This window comes from Mustela erminea, chromosome 10 (assembly GCF_009829155.1).
Source record: "Mustela erminea isolate mMusErm1 chromosome 10, mMusErm1.Pri, whole genome shotgun sequence".
Classification (NCBI taxonomy): domain Eukaryota; kingdom Metazoa; phylum Chordata; class Mammalia; order Carnivora; family Mustelidae; genus Mustela; species Mustela erminea.
Genome location: NC_045623.1, coordinates 86,277,226 through 86,296,420, shown reverse-complemented (window position 1 = coordinate 86,296,420; position 19,195 = coordinate 86,277,226). Strand labels below are relative to the sequence as shown.

Below are 19,195 nucleotides of genomic sequence, written 5' to 3'. Positions count from 1 at the left end.
AAGGCATCATAGAGCAGCTGAGACAATGCTGTCAGCAACCTGCCTTTGGAATTTGTTTGTTTGTTTGTTTTTTTAAAGATCTTATTTATTTGATAGAGAGAGATCAGAAGTAGGCAGAGCAGCAGGCAGAGAGAAAGAGGGAAGAAGGCTCCCCGCTGAGCAGAGAACCCACGATGCAGGGCTCGATCCCAGGACCCTGAGATCATGACCTGAGCTGAAGGCAGAGGCTTTAACCCACTGAGCCATCCAGGCGCCCCTGGAAATTTTTTTTTTTTTTAATTTTTGTTCTTTAAAGAAAACATACCCCAGTGTGTTTTAGCCACTGTAGCTGTGTTTTGTTACGTGCAGCCAAAAGCATTTCTAATGGGCACCGCAGGCAAATACTAAGCTGAAGGGAGCTGGTGGTAGTTTTATAAATGTCAGACAAAATGGACTTTAAGTCAAAAGGCACCATTATGGAAAAGAGGGTCATTACATAATGATTAACAAGAAAAATGTTTTCAGGGAATATAATTCTGAAATTTTTTAAACCTAACAGCCTAGCCCTCAGATTATATAAAGCAGAGTCTGGGGTGCCTGGGTGGCTCAGTCGGTTAAGCATCTGCATTTGGCTCTGGTCATGATCTCAGCATCCAGGGATCGAGTCCCCGAGTCAGGCTCTCTGCTCAGCCAGGAGTCTTCTTCTCGCTCTCCCTCTGTGCTCTCTCTCAGATAAATAAATAAAATTTAAATAAAATTCTAAAAAAAATACACAAAGAAGAGTGAGCAAACTTCTTTAAAAGGACAGATAATAAATATTTTAGACGTTGTAGACCATCCAGCCTCTGTCTCAACTACGCAGCTTTGCCATTGCAGCAAGAAAAAAGTCACAGAGAACACATAAACAAACCAACATGGCTGTGTTCCAATAAAACTTTATTTACAAAAACAAGGAGTGGCCCAAATTTCGTTCACAGACCACATAGTTTGATGACCCCTGATAGAAAGTGAAACTTGAGACAATTTCAAAGAGACACAGATGGACCCACAATCCCCCTGAGAACCTTATCTTTCCTTTCTCCATAGTTACTAAATCAAGTGGCCGTAAAATTAGTAAATGTGTAGAATATTTGAATAACACATTTAAGAAGCTTGATCAAACAGAAAAATTGGCATTCTCTTCATCCAGTGTGAGAACATTTACAGAAATTGTTCCCATACTAGGTCATGAAGCAAGTCTGCCAAGGAGTGAACGGATGTCACAGAGACCATTTTCTATGACCACAATCCACTGAAATGAGAAAATGATAACGAAAAGGTAAACTTACGTTTGAAAATTAAAATCAAGGCTCCAAATACTTATTGGGACAAAGAAAAAAAATACAAAATATGAGAGCGTCACATTTTTAAAATGTCAGCGCAGCTGAAACAATCCTTGAGGGGAATGTGTATTCTTCTGAATGCCCACATTAAAGTTTGCATCTTAATAAAAAATCATGCATTAGTGACTTGAGCATTCAGTTTACATTGTCAGAGAAAGACAACATAATAATACAGCCTCCTAATAGCAGGAAATAATAAAGATAAGAGAAAAAAAATCAATAAAACAAAAAACCAAAGAACCAACACAGATGATCGATAAAGCCAATGACTGATAAAACAGATACATCCGTAGTCGGGCTGATTAAGGAAAAAAGAGAAAAGGCCCAAATAAATAAGGAAAAGAGGGAGTTAATGAGAGAAAGATTTTTTTTTTCAGCATAAGAAACAACTTTGTACAAATAAATTGGAAAATGAAGATGCAGTGGGTAAGTAGCTACAAAATAAAACTGATCCAAAGCGACGTAAGGAACGGAAGTGAGAAATAAAACATTAAAGAAATAGTTGTTCATATTATTCTTTCAAATCTCTCCAGGATCTGTAGTGATCATATCCTTTTCATTCTTAGTATTTACTTATTTGTGTCTTTATCTCTATATCAGACTCAGAGGTTTCACTATTTTATTAATCTTTTCAAAGAGCTCACTTTCGGCTTCAGTAACCCTCTCAGTTGTATATTTGTTTTCTGCTTTATTCCGTTTTGCTCTTTTCTTCATCATTTCTTTGTCCTGTTTTCATCAGGTCTGGTCTTTGGTTCTTTTTTTTTTATTTCCTCAGTGAGAACGAAATAGAGACTTTTTCAGCATCCCTGTCCGTCATCACTCCCATCATCCCACTATTCTGACTTCTGTCACGGTAGATTAATTTTGTCTGCTTTTTAAATTCTTTAAAAATATTTCATTTATTTATGAGAGAGAGAGAGAGAGCAAGCGAGTGAGAGAGAGAGCATGAGCTGGGGCGAGAGGGAGAGGGAGAGGGAGAAGCAGGTTCCCCTCTGAGCTGGGAGCCTGTCGTGGGACTCGATCCCAGGACCCTGGTATCATGACCTGAGCCGAAGGCAGATGCTTAACTGACTGAGCCACCCAGGCGCCCCAATTTTGTCTGCTTTTAAGTTTCATGCAAAATAGAATTATAGAGTATTCATTCTTTCTGTCTTCTTTCACTCAACACTCCGTGAGCGTTCTCCGTGTCGTCACCTGTTATAATAGTGGTGTGTGTGGGCTTGTGTGATGTGTTTTGGTGTCTAGCAACCCATCGTATGAACGTACTACAACTTATTCTTGCATTCGACTGCTGATGAACGTTTGGGTGGTTTCCAGAAGTAATTTTTTAAATTTCCAAACATGTGGGAATAATTTCTTGTTATCACTTCTTAAAAGCATTTTGATCCAAGAATATGGTGTGTGTGACTGGTGTGTAAGACCTGCTTTATAGCCTGGAATGTGGCTCAATGTTCGTTAAATGGTCCACGTGTGCTTGGGAAGAATAAGCTTTGGGGACTGGCTTCTCTTTATGTCAGTAAGTCAAACTTGTTCACTCTGTTGTTCAAACCTTCCGTGCCTTTCCTAATTTTTTATTTTTTAATTTTATTTATTTTTTAAAAATATTTTATTTATTTATTTGACAGAGAGAGAAATCACAAATAGGCAGAGAGAGATAGGCAGAGAGAGAAGGGGAAGCAGGCTCCCCACCGAGCAGAGAGCCCGACTTGGGACTTGATCCCAGGACCCTGAGATCATGACCCAAGCCGAAGGCAGAGGTTTTAACCCACTGAGCCACCCAGGCGCAACCCCAAACCCCGCCTTTTTTTAAAAAAATTAGAAACAGTACTCAAGGGGCGCCTGGGTGGTTCAGTCATTGAGTGTCTGCCTTCGGCTTGGGTCATGATCCCAGGGTCCCGGAATTGAGCCCTGCGTTGGGCTCCCTGCTCAGCAGGAAGCCTGTTTCTCCCTCTTCCGCTCCCCCTGCTTGGGTTCCTTCTCTTGCTGTGTCTTTGTCAAATAAATAAATAAAATCTTAAAAAAAAAAAAAAAGAAAGAAAGAAACAGCACTCAGTAATAAAAAGAGGTGTTTTAAACTATCCCACTTAGAAGAAGAGCGTATTGTCGATTTATTATTACTGCTAACACATTTAGCTTGTCTCTATCCCATTATATCTCACCTTTGCTCTGCATTTCATTCTCCTTCCTTGCCCTTTTAAAGGTAGACCGTTTGTGCTCTTTTTTAAATTTCATAGAAATATATGTATATATACATATATATACATATTTACTTAGAGCAGTGAGAGAGAGAGCAGGGGGAGTGGCAGGGAGAAGGACAAGCAGGCTCCCCACTGAGCAGAGAGCCCGGTGGATGCAAGACCGGATCCCTGGACCCTGGGATCATGACCTGAGCCCAAGGCAGAGGCTTAACCAGCTGAGCCACCCAGGCACCCTCTACAAGCTTTTGTAATTTTGCTCCTTTTGTACATATCCTTGAGCAGTGGGTAGTACTGTTTTGCCTGTTTTAAAGCTTCCTATCATGCATCCTATCCTGCTTGTCTCTCTGCCTTTTCTGTACAATATCACGTGTGAGTTTCAACCTTGCTAACACAAAGCACCACTCTTAGACCGGGACCCTGGTCCCCGCCCAGGCCCTCCTCCATGGGTTAAGGAGTCAAGACCCACCCAGAAGCCTTCTCTCCTTCTAAACCTTGAATCCTGATTTCCTCTGCCCCCAGGGCCCAGAGCCCATTTCAAGGCCAGGGCAGTGATTTCCCTAGAGTTTTCTTCCTGAGGTGACCACGCAGCTGTACCCACCTTAATCCTAAGGGCTGGCCAGGGTGGCATTGGTGGGAGGGTGGGGTTCATGGACAGAGCTCGGACAAACAGACGAAAGTGTCCACAAGCATGTGTGCGTGACGTTCCTCACTGTGGGGGATGGAGCCCGAGTGGGAAGAGAATAGAGGAGGGTCCTTGGCCCCCAGATTCTCCTTGCCCTCGGCCTCCTAAATGTTAGGGGCAGCCTGTCAATCCATCTACATCTCTCCGATGCACTCATCTTAACTGTCTACTTTGTAGCTCTGACAAGATTGACTTGTACATTATTCTGTTGTTTCCAATTTTCCACTCTACATGGTGTTGTAATAAACATTCTTGTACTTGTCAAGAGTTGGGATTTATTTCCGGAATTGAATTGCTAGGTTGGAGGATATGCACACGCTGGACTTTACTAGATTTTGCCAAATTGCTTCTCAATGTGGTTATGATCGAAGCTCTCTGTAGCATTAACAAGAGGGCCCTTTGTCCCACGTAGTCCTCAACACTTAATATAGTCAGACTGGAAATGTTTGTGTTACCAACTTGAAGTCTAAAATTTCATCTAGTTGTTTGAATTTGCATTCCTGAAATTACAAGTAGAGTTCAACGTCGTTTCCCATATATTTGTATTGTTTACTTATGTACATCTTATACTTGCTTTTCTGTTGAGTTGTCTGTAATCTTTTTATTGATCTGTAGAACTTCGTGATGCAGCCTGGAGACGAATACTTTGTCTGTAATGTTCATTATCCGTGTATCTTCTCCCAGCCTTGTGGCTTGGGTTTTGTTTATCCTGTTTTTGCTATACGATACTTTGGAATTTTAATGTAGGCAAATCTATCAATACTTCCTTTATTGTTTATGCTTTTTAAACTTGGTTAAGAAATCTTCATATCGTGAGGTCTAGAAAAGATTTGTATTTAAAAGTTTTCTTTTTCAAAAAAAAAGTTTTCTTTTTCATATTTAGTATCTCTCTGTACTGATTTTGGTGATCAAGAGTGATATAGGAGTACAATTCTCTTTTTTTCCACATGGAAAACCAATTTTCATGCCACCATTATTGGAAGGAACTGGTTTAATTATCTTTTTTTTTTTTTTAAGGTAATCTCTACCCCCAACATGGGACTTGAACTCATGACCCTGAGATCAAGAGTTGTAAGCTGTATCGACTGAGCCAGCCAAGTGTTCCATAAAAGGAACTGGTTTAGGGGTACCTGAGTGTCTCAGTTGGATAAGCATCCGACTCTTGATTTCAGCTCAGGTCTTGATCTCAGAGTTGTAAGTTTGAGTGCCGTGTTGGGCTCCATGCTGGATGTAGAGTCTACTTATAAAAAATAAAGAATAAAAAAGGAGCTGGTTTAAATGTCATTTCTGACTTAAGTTGAACCTCCAGTCTGCACATCTCTGTCTTTGAGCCCTCAATTCTGTCCCATTTATTTATTTGTACACCCCTCTGCCAATATCTCCCTGTCTCAGTTACTTGAGTTGTATAAGTCCTGACGTCTGACGGGTGCGTCTCTTCACTGTTCATTTTCTTCAAGGTTGCTTGGCTACCCTTGGCTGTTCTTTCATATGACTTTAGGATAATGTTTCCAAAAGCATTAATTTTAAAAATACTTTATTTAATCCTTTGACACTGAAATGAAGTATAGATTAATTTGGGGGAGAATTCACGTCTTACAGTCGAGTACCTCCTTCCACAAGCAAGTTATACCTCTCCATTTCTCTGTGTCTCTTCAATGACCATCAGTCAAGCCTTCTAATTTTTTCTGTAAACATCTTGCATATCTCTTAGATTTACTCTTGGGCACTTAAGCGTTTTTTGTGCCTTCGTTAGTGATACCATTTATAAATAGCACTTTTTTTTTTTTTTAAATAGCCCTTTTTGTCTGTTCTTGGTATTTAGAGGTGAGATGGCTGAACCACCGACAAAGTAAAGGGTCTGGGATTTTACCCCAGCTAGACTCTTAGCTACCACGGTATCAGGGATGCTGCAGAAGACACGAGAGTACCGGGTCAGAGACAAAGGACTTCACTGTTCATATCTCAGCAAGAAGCATGTGCCTCATGTTTGGGGCAGTGGCTCCTCTGGCTCCCCAAGTCCCCCAGGGGTGCTGCCCATGAAATCAGTAGGTTTGCATAGTCCCTGAAGAATCCTGAGCTCTATGCTGCAGAGACAGACATTATCTTCAATACACTGGACAATAAGCAAATCTGCTTTCTGCTCTGGAGGGAGATAATTATTCTCTGTTCCAAAGATGGTTGATATAAACATCCTTGAAGAGATTGTCCAAATTAAAAAAAAAATAGTACCAAACAAAAGGGCAGTTGGTTTCTCTGCAAAGCATCCAGAAATGCAACTGACCCATGGAAAATTGTCTCTCATTATGAATCCTCTCGATAATTTTAATAGCTTGCCTGTAGACTCTCTTTGATTTTCTAGGTAGACAATCACATTCTCTACAAATATATGATGTCCATTTTGTTTCTTCCTTTCCAAAGGTTTGGGCTATTAATTCCCTTTTGTTTCCCTCATTGCACAGGCTAAGGAATCCTGGATAGCTTTGAACAGTAATAGAGATAGTGAATATCCTTTTTAGGTTTCTTACTTTAAAGGAAATTCTTGAAGTTTTTATCTTCAGTACACTTACTGCAGGTTCTAGAAAGATACCCTTGCAGTACACTTACTGCAGGTTTTAGAAAGATACCCTTTACCAACGTATCGCATTAAGGAAGTTCTTTCCTACTCCTGGTTTGCCAAGAATTTTTATAAACTTAATTTTATCAAATGCACTTTCTCCCTCTGCATTATGTGATCATAGGATTTTTGGGATCAAGATTTTTGAGATTTCTGAGATCAAGAGTTGAGGCTTAAAATAATAAGGGCACCTAAGTAGCTCAGTCCATTAAGCATCCAGCTGTTGGTTTCCACTGGGGTCATGATCTCAGGGTTGGGGGATCAGCTCCACATTGAGCCCCCCGTCAGCCCCCGTGCTCAGTGGAGTCTGCTTGAGATTCTCTCCCTCTCCCTCCTCCTCTGGCCTCCTGCTTGCTTTCTTTTTCTCTAAAACTAACAAATCTTTAAAAATAATAATAGGGGCACCTGGGTGACTCAGTGGGTTAAAGCCTCTGCCTTCCGCTCAGGTCATGATCCCAGGGTCCTGGAATCGAGCCCCGCATCGGCCTCTCTGCTCCACGGGGAAACTGCTTCCCCCTCTCTCTCTCTGTCTGTCTCCCTGTCTACTTGTAATCTCTGTCAAATAAATAAATAAAATCTTTAAAAAATAAAAACAATAATATTTTCTTTTTAAAAAGATTTTATTTATTTATTTATTGGAGAGAGAGAGCATGTGTGAGCAGAGGGGAGGAGGAACAGAGGGGGAGGGAGAGGGAGGAGGGGACAGAATCTCAAGCAGACTCTACCCTGAGCACCCCCTGTTCTCGTGACCCTGAGCAGAAACCAAGAGTCTGACACTTAACTGACTGAGCCACCAAGGCACAGGGACTTAAAATAATAATTTTCTAATGTTGAAATATTCTTGCATTTATGGAATAAACCCAACTTGGCCATTATGCATTTTTAAATATGTTGCTGTATTTCATTTGGCAACTTTCTATTTAAGATATTTGAGGGCGCCTGGGTGGCTCAGTGGTTAAGCCGCTGCCTTCGGCTCAGGTCATGATCTCAGGGTCCTGGGATCGAGTCCCGCATCGGGCTCTCTGCTCAGCAGGGAGCCTGCTTCCTCCTCTCTCTCTCTCTGCCTGCCTCTCTGCCTACTTGTGATTTCTCTCTGTCAAATAAATAAATAAAATCTTTAAAAAAAAAAAAAAGATATTTGAAACTGTGTCCGTAATTGAGATTGGCCTAAGGTCTTGTTTCCAACTTCCTTGTCTAAGTTGAATATTGAAGTTCTACTAGCCGCATAAAATGCAATGGGTAGTTGTCCCTCTTTTTCTACTTTTTGGAGCAATTTGGATAAGATATGGACTGTCTGCTCTTTGAATATGTACCTGAGCCCAAGGCACTTGATTGTAATAGCCATGTGCCTCCCTAAGGGGACCAGAGAGGCAGGACTGAGACTGTGAGCCCCTCCCTGTGGGAGGAGGGCCCAACCATCTGCTCACAGACAGTGATGGAAGGTCAATTAGCAGGTCCGGCCACTCCCACCCTAAGCTAAGACCTTTGCAGTCATCACTTTACATCATCAATAAGAATTACTATTTTACTTTATTCCTAGCATGTCAGAATCAGGACAAGGAGGAGAGGGACTATTGAAAGGAGACCCCCTTGGAGGTCCAAACTGGCAGAAAGCTCAGGCAATTGATTGGCCGGTAATCAACACAGTACTTAAAGCGAAGTATTTTGCAAAGTATGGTGTATGCCCCATTGCTGTGAATGCTATCTGGTGGCAAAAACCATAAACTTCCGTTATCTTAAGAATGATGTATATGGATTAGAAAATAAAACTATATAATTACAAACAACAAGAGATACAACTATAACATTGGGGCGCCTGGGTGGCTCAGTGGGTTGAGCCTCTGCCTTCGGCTCAGGTCATGATCCTAGGATCCTGGGAACGAGCCCCGCATCGGGCTCTCTGCTCAGCAGGGAGCCTGTTGCCACTTCTCTCTCTGCCTACTTGTGATCTCTGTCTGTCTCTCAGTCTGTCAAATAAAATCTTTTTAAAAAATTTGCCTGCTATGGTGTAGGACTAGCATAGTCAATTTAAATAAAAATAATACCATAAGTAAAAATTCTTCCTGCTGTAGGTTTGAGATGGGCAAGTTCATGAAACCCGGGAAGGTGGTGCTGGTCCTGGCCAGACTCTATTCCCGGTCATTGTGAAGAACATTGATGATGGCACTTCAGACTGTCCCTACAGCCATGCTCTGGTGGCTGGAATTGACTGCAAAGTGACAGCTACCATGAGCAAGAAGAAAATCATCAAGAGGTCAAAGTTCAAGTCTTTTGTGAAAGTTGTGAAAAGTTCTTTTGTGAAAAAAAACCACTGTCATTTCATGCCCACGAGGTACTCTGTGGACCTCCCCTTGGACAAAGCTGTCATCAGGAAGGATGTCTTCAGAGACCGTGCTCTTAAACACAAGGCCTGACAAGATGCCAAGGTCAAGTTCTAGGAGAGGTACAAGACTGGTGAGAACAAATGATTCTCCCAGAAGCTGTGGTTTTAGGTCTGTTTTGTTTCAGTCATTAAAAATACAAAAAAAAAAAAAAAAGTAAATATTAACATGGGAAGTAAGAAGATATGGCAAAAATTGAGATGGTGATATGAGAATAACCAAAGTTAGGAAATAATTCAAGGAAGGGCCTGTTTAACAAATAACAAGCCAGCAGCAGCCACTAACAATCCCCTACAAAACAAGTCCCCTTCACATCAGGAGAGTACAGAGAAGGGAGAGATTCAAAAGTGAGGGGGATGCCTGGGTGGCTCAGTCGGTTAAACGTCTGACTCTTAATCTCGGCTCAGCTCATGATCTCAGGGTTGTGAGATCAAGGCCCACCTTGTGCTCCGTGCTGGGCGTGGAGCCTGCTTGGGATTCGCTCTCTCCCTTTTCCTCTACCCCTCCCTTTCTCCAAAAAAAAAAAAAAAAAAAAGTAAGAGAGAACCACTTTCTAAAGAAATTAAGTGATGTTTTTCAAAAGGACCAAAATTCCCGCTTAGAGCATTGGTGTCTTAGAGTAAATCTCTCCTTATGTTGGCACAGGGTGGAAACCGGGAACGCTCTTGCCTGTCTACCCCCTTTCCACATGCCCTAAAATGGAGCAGATTGATCTCCCCACTCAGGAAGAGTAAGGACAAATTAAGAACACTTCAGACTCGAAAGGATTTCCTTCCATGCGCCCCCTTTAAAAATGTTATTTGAGGGGCGCCTGGGTGGCTCAGTGGATTAAAGCCTCTGCCTTCGGCTCAGGTCATGATCCCGAGATCCTGGGATCGAGCCCCGCATCGGGCTCTCTGCTCGGCAGGGAGCCTGCTTCCTCCACTCTCTCTGCCTGCCTCTCTGCCTACTTGTGATCTCTGTCTGTCGAATAAATAAATAAATAAATAATCTTAAAATAAAATTAAAATGTTATTTGAGGGACACCTGGGAAGCTCAGTTGTTAAGTGTCTGCCTTTGGCTCATGTCATGATCCCAGGGTCCTGGGCAGGAGCTCCACTTCGGGCTCCTGCTCTGCGGGGATTTGCTTTTCCCTCTCCCACTCCCCCTGCTTGTGTTCCCTCTCTCACCGTCTCTCTGCCTGTCAAATAAATAGATAAAATCTTTTAAAAAAATGTTATTTGAGATATACTCCAGCAAAACAGAGAAAAAAAAAAAAAAAGAAAGAGAGACCAGACTCACCCAACAGTAGAACTGACCCACAAGTGTAATGAATAGAAATACCAGAGTCCATAACACCATCAGTCAAAATTAGAACAGGAAGTCAGAGGGTTTGGAGAAAAGTGTCTTCAAGAAGAAAATAGGCTTCATTCAGCAAATAATGTAATTAAGAAGCTGGGAGATTTTAATGACCTGATTAAAAAGGCGTATGTTTCTTTTCTCAAGAAGAAAAGAGAAAAACAATTAGAAACTCCAGGAGAACAAAAACTCCTATAAGAAACTCATGGTCCAGATATGAAACAAATGAAAATATAACAAGACTTCGAATACTGAGGGAGCGTAGGAAAATACATTTGAACTTGAAGCCTGGAGCATTTCCCTTCAGGCAGCATTTAAATCCCAAGATTATAGTTCCTTCTGTACGGGTCCCTGGATGCTAGTTAGCTCTGCAAGAATAATGTTTACATAATCATAATATATTTTTTAAAAACACGTTATTGATTTTCAATTTTTGAAATTCAGAGATGGACAGCACATAAAACCAGAACGCTTTCCCTATGGCTATGAAACTAGATTCAAATGTAGCAGTTTAGCAAGAGGACTTAGGAGGAGGGAGAGCAAGGATGTCTCATCTTGCACCGTGGGAGGCGGGAGATATTTCATAAAATTAATGGCACAAGAAAGAAGAGCTGGAAAAGGGCATCTAACCAAATTCTGGAGGCAAGGCACCTTCGCTAAACTTCTCATCTTTCATAGCTGGGCATGGTGCCAGACATTGGGAGCTCAGGATCTACCCGCCCTCCCTCCCTTGTTCCTAGAATCCTTGCATCTCACGGGGCACGTGGCTACCCAGAGAAACAGTCTGCTCCCCAGGCTCCGTTGTAGCCTCATGGGATCAGGTGAGCCAGTTCACGCCAACTGGATGCAAACAGAGCAGGCGTGCCTCTTCCACTAGCTGGACTAAGGGTGTGCTTGCCCATCTCTGACCCAGGCCACGAGTTTACCCTAGACAATAACAGCAAACACGTACAAGTGTATGCTAACTCTGTGCCGGGCAGTTCTCTATGCGCTTTGCATATACAAACTCCTTGAACCTAACAAGGATGTGCATTCCCTTTTCGATGCCTACTGCAACAAAATACCACAAACCTAGAGTTTCAGAACGACACAAATGTATTCTCTAATTGTTCTGGAGTTCAGAAGTTGAACATCAACGTGTTGGCTAGACTACTTTCTGGAGACTCAGGGGAGAATTTATTTCCTTGTGTTTTCAGTTTCCAGTGGTCCCTGTGTTCCTTGGCTTAGGATCCCTTCCTCAGGTCACTATAGTCTCTCATTTCCATCATCACATCTCTGATTACTGTTTCGATTCCTTGCCTCCTTCTTGTTTTGTTTTTTAAAGATTTTTACTTAATTAATTAATTAGAGTTAGAGAGTGAGTGGGCAGAGGGAGGGGCAGATGGAGAGGGAGAGACAGAGTATCTCAAGCAGACTCTGCACTGAGCAAAGAGCCCGATGCCAGTCTCGATCTCACGACCTTGAGATCATGACCCTAAGATCATGACCTGAGCCAAAACCAAGAGTCAGACGCTTAACCAAATGACTGAGCCACTGGGCGCCCCTCCTGTCTCCTTCTTCGAAGGCCCCTTGTGATTACATCAGGTCCACCAGAGCAGTCCAGGATAGTATCCCCATCTTAAGACTCTCCACTGAATCACTTCTATAAAGTCTTTTCTGCCATGTAAGTTCCCAATCACAATTTCAAGGACACACACATCTTTGGGGAGACATTATTCTTCCTCCCTCAGATGGGCGCTATATTATCCCCCATTTTACCAATGGTGAAACCCAAGCATGAAGAAATGAAGCAGCGTGCCCTCGGTCACACAGCAGCTTACAAGCGGCAGACCCATAATTTACACCTGGGCAGTCTGGCCCTAGGACCTGTACTCATGATCGTGATGCTCTCCCACCCGGGCAGAAGTCTGGCTTCCCGATGATGACAGAGCCACCTGGCCAGGCCTGAATGGCCTACGGAGAGAACGAAACTTCTGTCTTTCAAAGGCATTGTCATTTGGGGATCTTTGTTACAGAGGCTATATTCTAATACCGAAGTCAATATCTACTCTACCTAATTTCAAATAATGATTTTACTCGATTTTTTTCTGAGTGGTTTGAATCTATTACAAGAAAGATGCATTTTTTATTCATTTCATACGTGGTTAGGTTGGAGGGCGGGGATGCCAATCAGTCCATATCACAACCTCGCTAAAAACCCTTCAGGGATCCCACTGCCTTTGGGATGGAATCCAAGTGCCTCGGCCTAGATTCAGGACAGCCCTTCGCCCCCCTTTCTATTTCTGAACAGACCTTCGGCCGTGTCTACCTCTCGCCTTCACTCATGTTATCCCCTCTCCCTGGAATCCCAATCCTTCTTTCTCTCCCACTCCTGCCCAATATGTCCCACTCAAAGCCCATCTGTAAACTCCTATTCATCCCTCCAGGCTCAGCCCAACTTGCCTCTGGAACGTTTTTCTGTTTATCTTGGTCTTTCTCTGTCCTGTTAAAGGTTTTCCTTAATGTCTGGTGACTGAGATCATAGTTAAACAAAACAAAACTTTCCAGTCTGCGCACACACACCTCCTAGAAAGATCAGGTTTCTCCTTCTTTCCCTTTCCCTTGTGTGTTCCTCTGTCAAAATAACCCACCAGCACATGTTTGCCACAATCATTGTTTATAACTGATATTTTTCCCAATTTTAGGATTTAAGTTCATTAGCAGCCTCCTGAACCCATATGGAACTCAAAATAAAAGCAATACCAAATGACAGGATAAACACAAGGACATCTGACCAACAAAGCCCTGACTTTTCTCATTATGACCACTCTGATTTTTTGAAATATCAAATTAGTTTTAAGTGCGGGTGTGTATGAATGTGCGAATCTCCGTCTTGCTGCTCGGCACCCCTGCCTGTCCTCAGCGATCTTCACACAGCTCTGCAGGGTCAAGGTTCCTGTTGGTCGCATCTTATAAGCAGTGAAATGAGGCCCAGAGAGGTTGTGTTAGTTTCTCGTGGCTGCTGTATAGATTACTGCGAATTTAGAGTCTTAAAACAACGCATTTTTTTTCTTGCCACATTCTGGAGGTTAGAAGTCCAACATGAGTCCAGCGGGGGCTCCCCTCAAGGAATCGGTAAGGAGAATTCCGTCTGGAGGCTCAAGGGGAGACTCTGTTCTGTGCCGGCTTCCGGAGCCCGCCCACCTTCCTAGGCTGTGGCCTCTTGCAGCACTGCTGTCACCTCCCACCTCTGCCACGCACCTGCTCTTTCTGTCCCTCCTCTCTCCTTAGGACAAGGCCCCTTGTGATTATACCAGGCCCACCGGGATAACCCTAGATCATTTCCCCATCTCAAGAGCCTGAATTTAGCCCCATCAGCAAAGTCCCTTTCACCAGGCAGCACGCCACCAGTTCCCGGGATTAGAACGTGGACCTCCTCGGGGTCTGCTACCCAGCCTATGCCAGAAGTGAAGTGACCAGTCCCGGATCACACAGCAGGACGCAGCAGGGCTGGGAGTCTGACCCAGTCTTTCTGGCCCCAAGCCTGTGCTTCTAACCACATTTCAACACAAGGCTCAACAGCCTGGGAAGGGTGACAGTTATTTCTGGGCTCAGGGGCACTATCACTGCTGACCCCAGTCCTATCCCGTGGCCCACCCCCAATGCCACGATCTCCCACTCTATGGATGTGATACCCACCCCCACCGTTTGTCCCCCTGGGGGGGGTCTCCCCAGACTAACCAGCAGGGCCCCCCTCTCGATAGCTTACTCACTGTCAGTGTTTGTTGAGTGAATATATGAGCGAGGGAGCAGAGACTGCTGTCTCTAGCCCCTGTCCCAGCTGGAAGATGATCAGTAGCTTGTGAAGCCACCAAGGATGCCTGATTGTAGGTCCTAGGTCCCTTGCTCTCTCAGTGGATGTCCATCCCCTTCAAGCCACCCACACCCTGAAGGAGGGTCAGCCCTTCCCGAGGGGAGGAGGCACAAAGACTGAGCGCCTGGCCTGGAAACAGAGGACATGAGGCCCCTGGGTCCCTCCCATGGGGTGGCACTTTGCTAGGAGCTCCCAGAGGCCAGTGCTGTGGGTCCCGAGGACCAAACCCCACAGCCTCCTCAGTGGCCTGCCAGACTCAGCCCTCAGAGTCCCCCATTCTGGGCCCACAACCCAGCCCCTGCTGGCTTGCCCCGCACCTGTCTGCATCCCTCCGCTTGTCTGCTGATTTCTGTTCTTCTAAAAGGCACCCCTGCCCTGTTCAGAGTGTTCCCATGCACAGCCCAGGCCTTTGGCAACATTAGCAAGTTGAAAACCCAATTACATTTTGATTATTCTAGTCCTAGCCTGACAGAGGTCACACTGGAATTGGGAGGGAGGAGGAAGCAGCACCTGGGGCCAGTGCCGGGGATCGCACTTAAAGATGGATGTGACAGGGACCTGGGGCTCCGAGGTCCAGGATTAGATCAACAAGGCCTGGGCTGGCTGGTTCCAGGAAAGAGGTCATGTGGTCACCGGTTGACGGACAGCTCAGGCAAAGCCAAGTCTCCAGGGCTGGCCTCGCTGGGCCGTGGAGGTCCTAGGGCTGAGTGCCCAGCCTGGAGATGGATGACATGAGATCCCCCGACGCCTCCCCTGGGCCTGGTGCTTTGCCAGGAGCTCCCAGAGACCAGTGCTATTGGGCTCAAGGACCAAACCACCACAGCCCCTGTGGGTCTTCCAGAACATCACTGACCCCTCTTGGGATCCCAGGGTTTTCTCGGAGCATCTACCCAGACCAAACAATTGTCCTCTCTTACCCTCAGGTCGTGAGTGAGGGAGCCAGACTCAGGACCAGGGGGACCTGGGGGCCCAGAGCCTCCTCTCTGGTCAAAGTCTGAGCAGGAAAAATATCTGTTGCTTCAGGGTAGAAGGAACCATTCCTGATCCTTTGTCTTGGAGGGCAGCCACCTCTGGGGGACCGAAGGATGAAGAGGGAGTTGACCATTAGGATCCCTCTTCAGGGGAGATGGAACTGGCTCTGGGGAAACTGAATTCTCAGCCATGACTCTTCCCCCGCCCCCCACACATGCACAGACACATGCACCCCAAGTATAATGGCTTGGGGGCCTGGGGAGACCCTTGCTCACTCCAGCACTGGATGTCTGGGAGGCCCAAGCATCCCGAGCTCTGGGCTGGGCTCCGCTGGCGCCCACCATCCTCGTATTAGCAGCTGCGGCTGTCACCTGAGGGTCCCCGCGCGGTTCACCCTCCGTCCCAGCCCATGCTGCAGCCCCCTCCCCAGCCCTGACATAGCAGACAGTCCCAGCTCTAGCTGGGGGGTGGGGGGAGCGAGAGTGAGGGATTAGATGAGTCATCGCTGCGGGGGCGGACAAACCAAGTCCCACATTCGAACAGTGGCAGAGCCGCGGACACAAAGGCGTGCCCACACACACATTCCCACGCTCATAGGGGCGCACGCCAGGAGGCTGATGCTAGTCAAAGCCCAAACTACACATTCAGACACACAGGGAGACAGACACCCCCTCCATACACACACACACACACACACACACACGCACACACTCCTTGTGTACACAAACACCAATGTACACAAAGTAAGCCCCACGCAGACACAGCCCTCTCAGGGTGACACTTGGTCACCAACCCAAAGCCTGTCCTCTGCTCACATGCACACTCAGACACACAGACACACACACACACGCACAGTAACGCAGAGTCACAGAATAGATTCTCTAAACACACACTCACAGCCCTTCCTCTTAAATACAGAAAAACATAGACACACACGTGCATGTGCGAGCACACATGCACGCTCATGCACACCCATGCACACGTGTGCGCGCACACCAGGCGCTCCTCTCTCGAGTCCCCTCATTCATTCCCCTCCCACCGCCAGCACCCCAGGCAGGCAGGACAGAACACTGGAACCACACGGATGCTGGGACCCATCACCCGTCCTGCCCAGGAACAGAGTCGTGCCTTAAGATGGGCTTCGGTTCTCCCTTTCTGGAGAGGCAGGCTCTGGGCCCCCAGGTCCCCCTGGTCCTGCCTAACCTGTCCACTGTCACCCCAGCTCCACTACCAAACACTGTGTTTAATGGCCCATCTCCAGCTCCTCTGAGAAAGGGCTTTGGCTGCCACAGAGAACATGGAGTGTTATATGTCAGGAATCACCCCAAGGAGGGAGGGACTGTGAGTCGCTGGGGGTGAGAAGACGGTGGGACCGGATGTGCCAAGAAGGTCCCGTCCTGAGGCAGGGCATGGCCTGATGCCCAGGGGGTCGCTCATCACCTCCCTGTGGTTCCTGGAAGGCCCGACCTCCCTACCTTTACACCTGCTGTTTCCTCTACCTGTAAAGCTCTCTGTGGCTACCTCAATCCCCCTTGCAAGGCTACCATCTCACTTTTCAGGTCCCTGTGTTCCTGCTCCAAGAAGTCTGTCCTGATGCCCTGGTTGAATCAATCTGTCCTTCTCGGCCACTTCCCAGCCCTCCTCGTGCTATAGTCACTTGCTGGGCTGTGAGCCTCCTGTCTCTGGCCAGCCTGGGCGTGTCTGAAGGACGGGGAGTTTCTGCCTGGCCAGGAGGTGGGTAAACCTGGAGAGGATCATAGGTCGGAGTCCCGACTCTGCCTCTGCTGTCTGGCCTTGGGCAAGTTCTGAACCATGTGAACCCAGTGTCCTCATCTGCAAAATGGGGCAATAGTGACTACCTCCTTGGACTGGCGGGGAGATTAAGTGAGATCCCGCATGGTGGGGGGATGGGGCACACTTGGGGCAGCCCTATTATTCTAGCTCACTGCCTGGCACACAGCTTAGTAATTGTTTGTTGTATTAGTCAGGCCCTCTGGCTCCCCTCTTCCTGCCCCTACTTACCATCCATTTTGGGAGGGCGGAAAGCAGGTATGAAGAAAAAGGACTGGGGTGGAGAGAACGGGGGAGGGGGGGTGCGCTGGGAGATGGGCACCCCTGTGACCCACCTGTGCCATCCTCCTCCTCAGCTAGGCGCGGCCTCGAGAAGTGGAGCTGGGATCCCCGTCTGCGCTGGGGCCCCTCCGGAGCTGCCTAGGGCCCGCCAGCACACAGTAGGTGCGCTCTGAACGCTCAGCGGCCGGAGGCACAGATGCTGAGTGAAAGCGAACGTATGAATGAACGGATGGACGCGTGAATGGAGGTGGGATGGAAGCATGAAGTGGCAGGCGAGGAGGAATGAGCGTCTCCCCCGCCCTCCCGGTCTCGGGCTGGGCGACATGAAGCGGAGACCGGCTGGGGGCTCCCCTCCCCGCCCGCCCCTCCCGCTCGTCCCCCCTCCCCGCGGCGCGCAGCCCGGCTGAGCCCGCGCCCAGCCAGAGCCGGCGTTGGAGCGGCGGCTTGCGCCCAGCCGAGCGAGCCCAGGCAGCGCGGCCTTGGGAGGGGGCTGCCCCGGACCCCTCCCCCGGCCCGGGCCCCTGAAGCCCGGCCTTCGGGGCAGGGAGGCGGAGTCCCCGGTGCAAGGTCCGGGGACCAGCAGCCGAGGACGCCGGGGTCCTGGAGCCAACAGGTGCGGGGTTTGGGGGATTCCCCCAGGCCCGGGGTGGGGGTTCCAAAGGACCCTCGGCGGGGCATAACCTGGGTGCTGGAAGGCAGGGTCCCCTGGAAGCTCTGCCCTCCTCCAGGCAGGTTTCTGCAGAACCTCTAGCGCCCTCGTTCCTCCACCTTTCCCCGCAGCCACCCCCCACCCCGACACAGTCCCCGAGGTGCAGGGAGGTCCCGCTAAGGGACTGGGTCCGTCGGCACTTGGAGGGGGTATGAAGGAGGCCCCTCGACCTCCCCCAGTGGTCTCCAGGGACCGGCAACCCTCCTACACACGTCCGGGGTCGTCCCTGCCTAGCCGCGGGAAGGAGGGGTCTGAGCGAGCGAGGAGGGGCGGGGAGGGAGGCCCGATTTATGAATGGAGAAAGCGGCCTGCGCGCCAGCCCAGCGACCCCTGGCGGCCGTCGGGGAACATCGCGGCCGCGGGGATTCAAGCGGGGAAGATCCGGGGGTCTGAGCGGCCTGGTCGCTGGGCGGGGGGCTCTCCTCTCTTGCAGGGAGGTCGTCAGTTCCTTCCTGCACCCCTGCCGCCAGTGTGTGCTACCGGGGAGGGTCCAGGTCTGGAGGGCGGCGCCTGGGTCTCTAACGCTTCCCTTGACCATTTTTTCAACCAAAAATCCAGGCCTGTGAACTGACTCAGGAGAGAACATTGGCAATGGGGATGGCTTCCGGTCACAAATCCATGGTGTTTCGTGGATTCAGACAGACCTGGCATAGTAGCTTTGTGGCCTTAAGCAAAGGGCTCCTGGTAACGGGAGCCGACCCTGAAGCCGGTTTCCCTTGCCAGCGTCTGGGTATGTATTAGTGCTCGTTACATCTCGCTGCGGCCCTTTGGAAAGATGGGGAAACTGAGCTGAAAGGGGAGACCTAAGGCATCCAAGAGCTCCTAGCATGGAATTGAGATGTAAGCCACATCTGTTTTTCTCCATCGATTTCGGGCTCACCGTAACTGACGCACTATGAGAACAGAGGGACCTTACCTGCAGAGTGCCTGGCACCCTCCTAGTGTTCTTTCTTCCTTCCTCCCCTCTTTCTTTCAGGAGGCTTGGGGCTGGGACCCCAGAGACCTGTGTGCAAG

The 19,195-nt window shown here is 47.6% G+C and overlaps 1 long non-coding RNA gene and 1 pseudogene across 1 annotated transcript; one reads left to right on the top strand and one right to left on the bottom strand.

Annotated features, from left to right (window-relative positions):
- Positions 1-899: 899 nt before the first annotated feature.
- Positions 900-19,184, bottom strand: LOC116600902. The gene is made up of 3 exons (XR_004289847.1): positions 19,098-19,184; positions 17,526-17,671; positions 900-2,131 (listed from the first exon to the last, which is right to left on the bottom strand). It is a non-coding gene; the product is annotated as an uncharacterized LOC116600902 (long non-coding RNA).
- LOC116600900 lies at positions 8,935-9,347 on the top strand (annotated as a pseudogene).
- Positions 19,185-19,195: the final 11 nt, after the last annotated feature.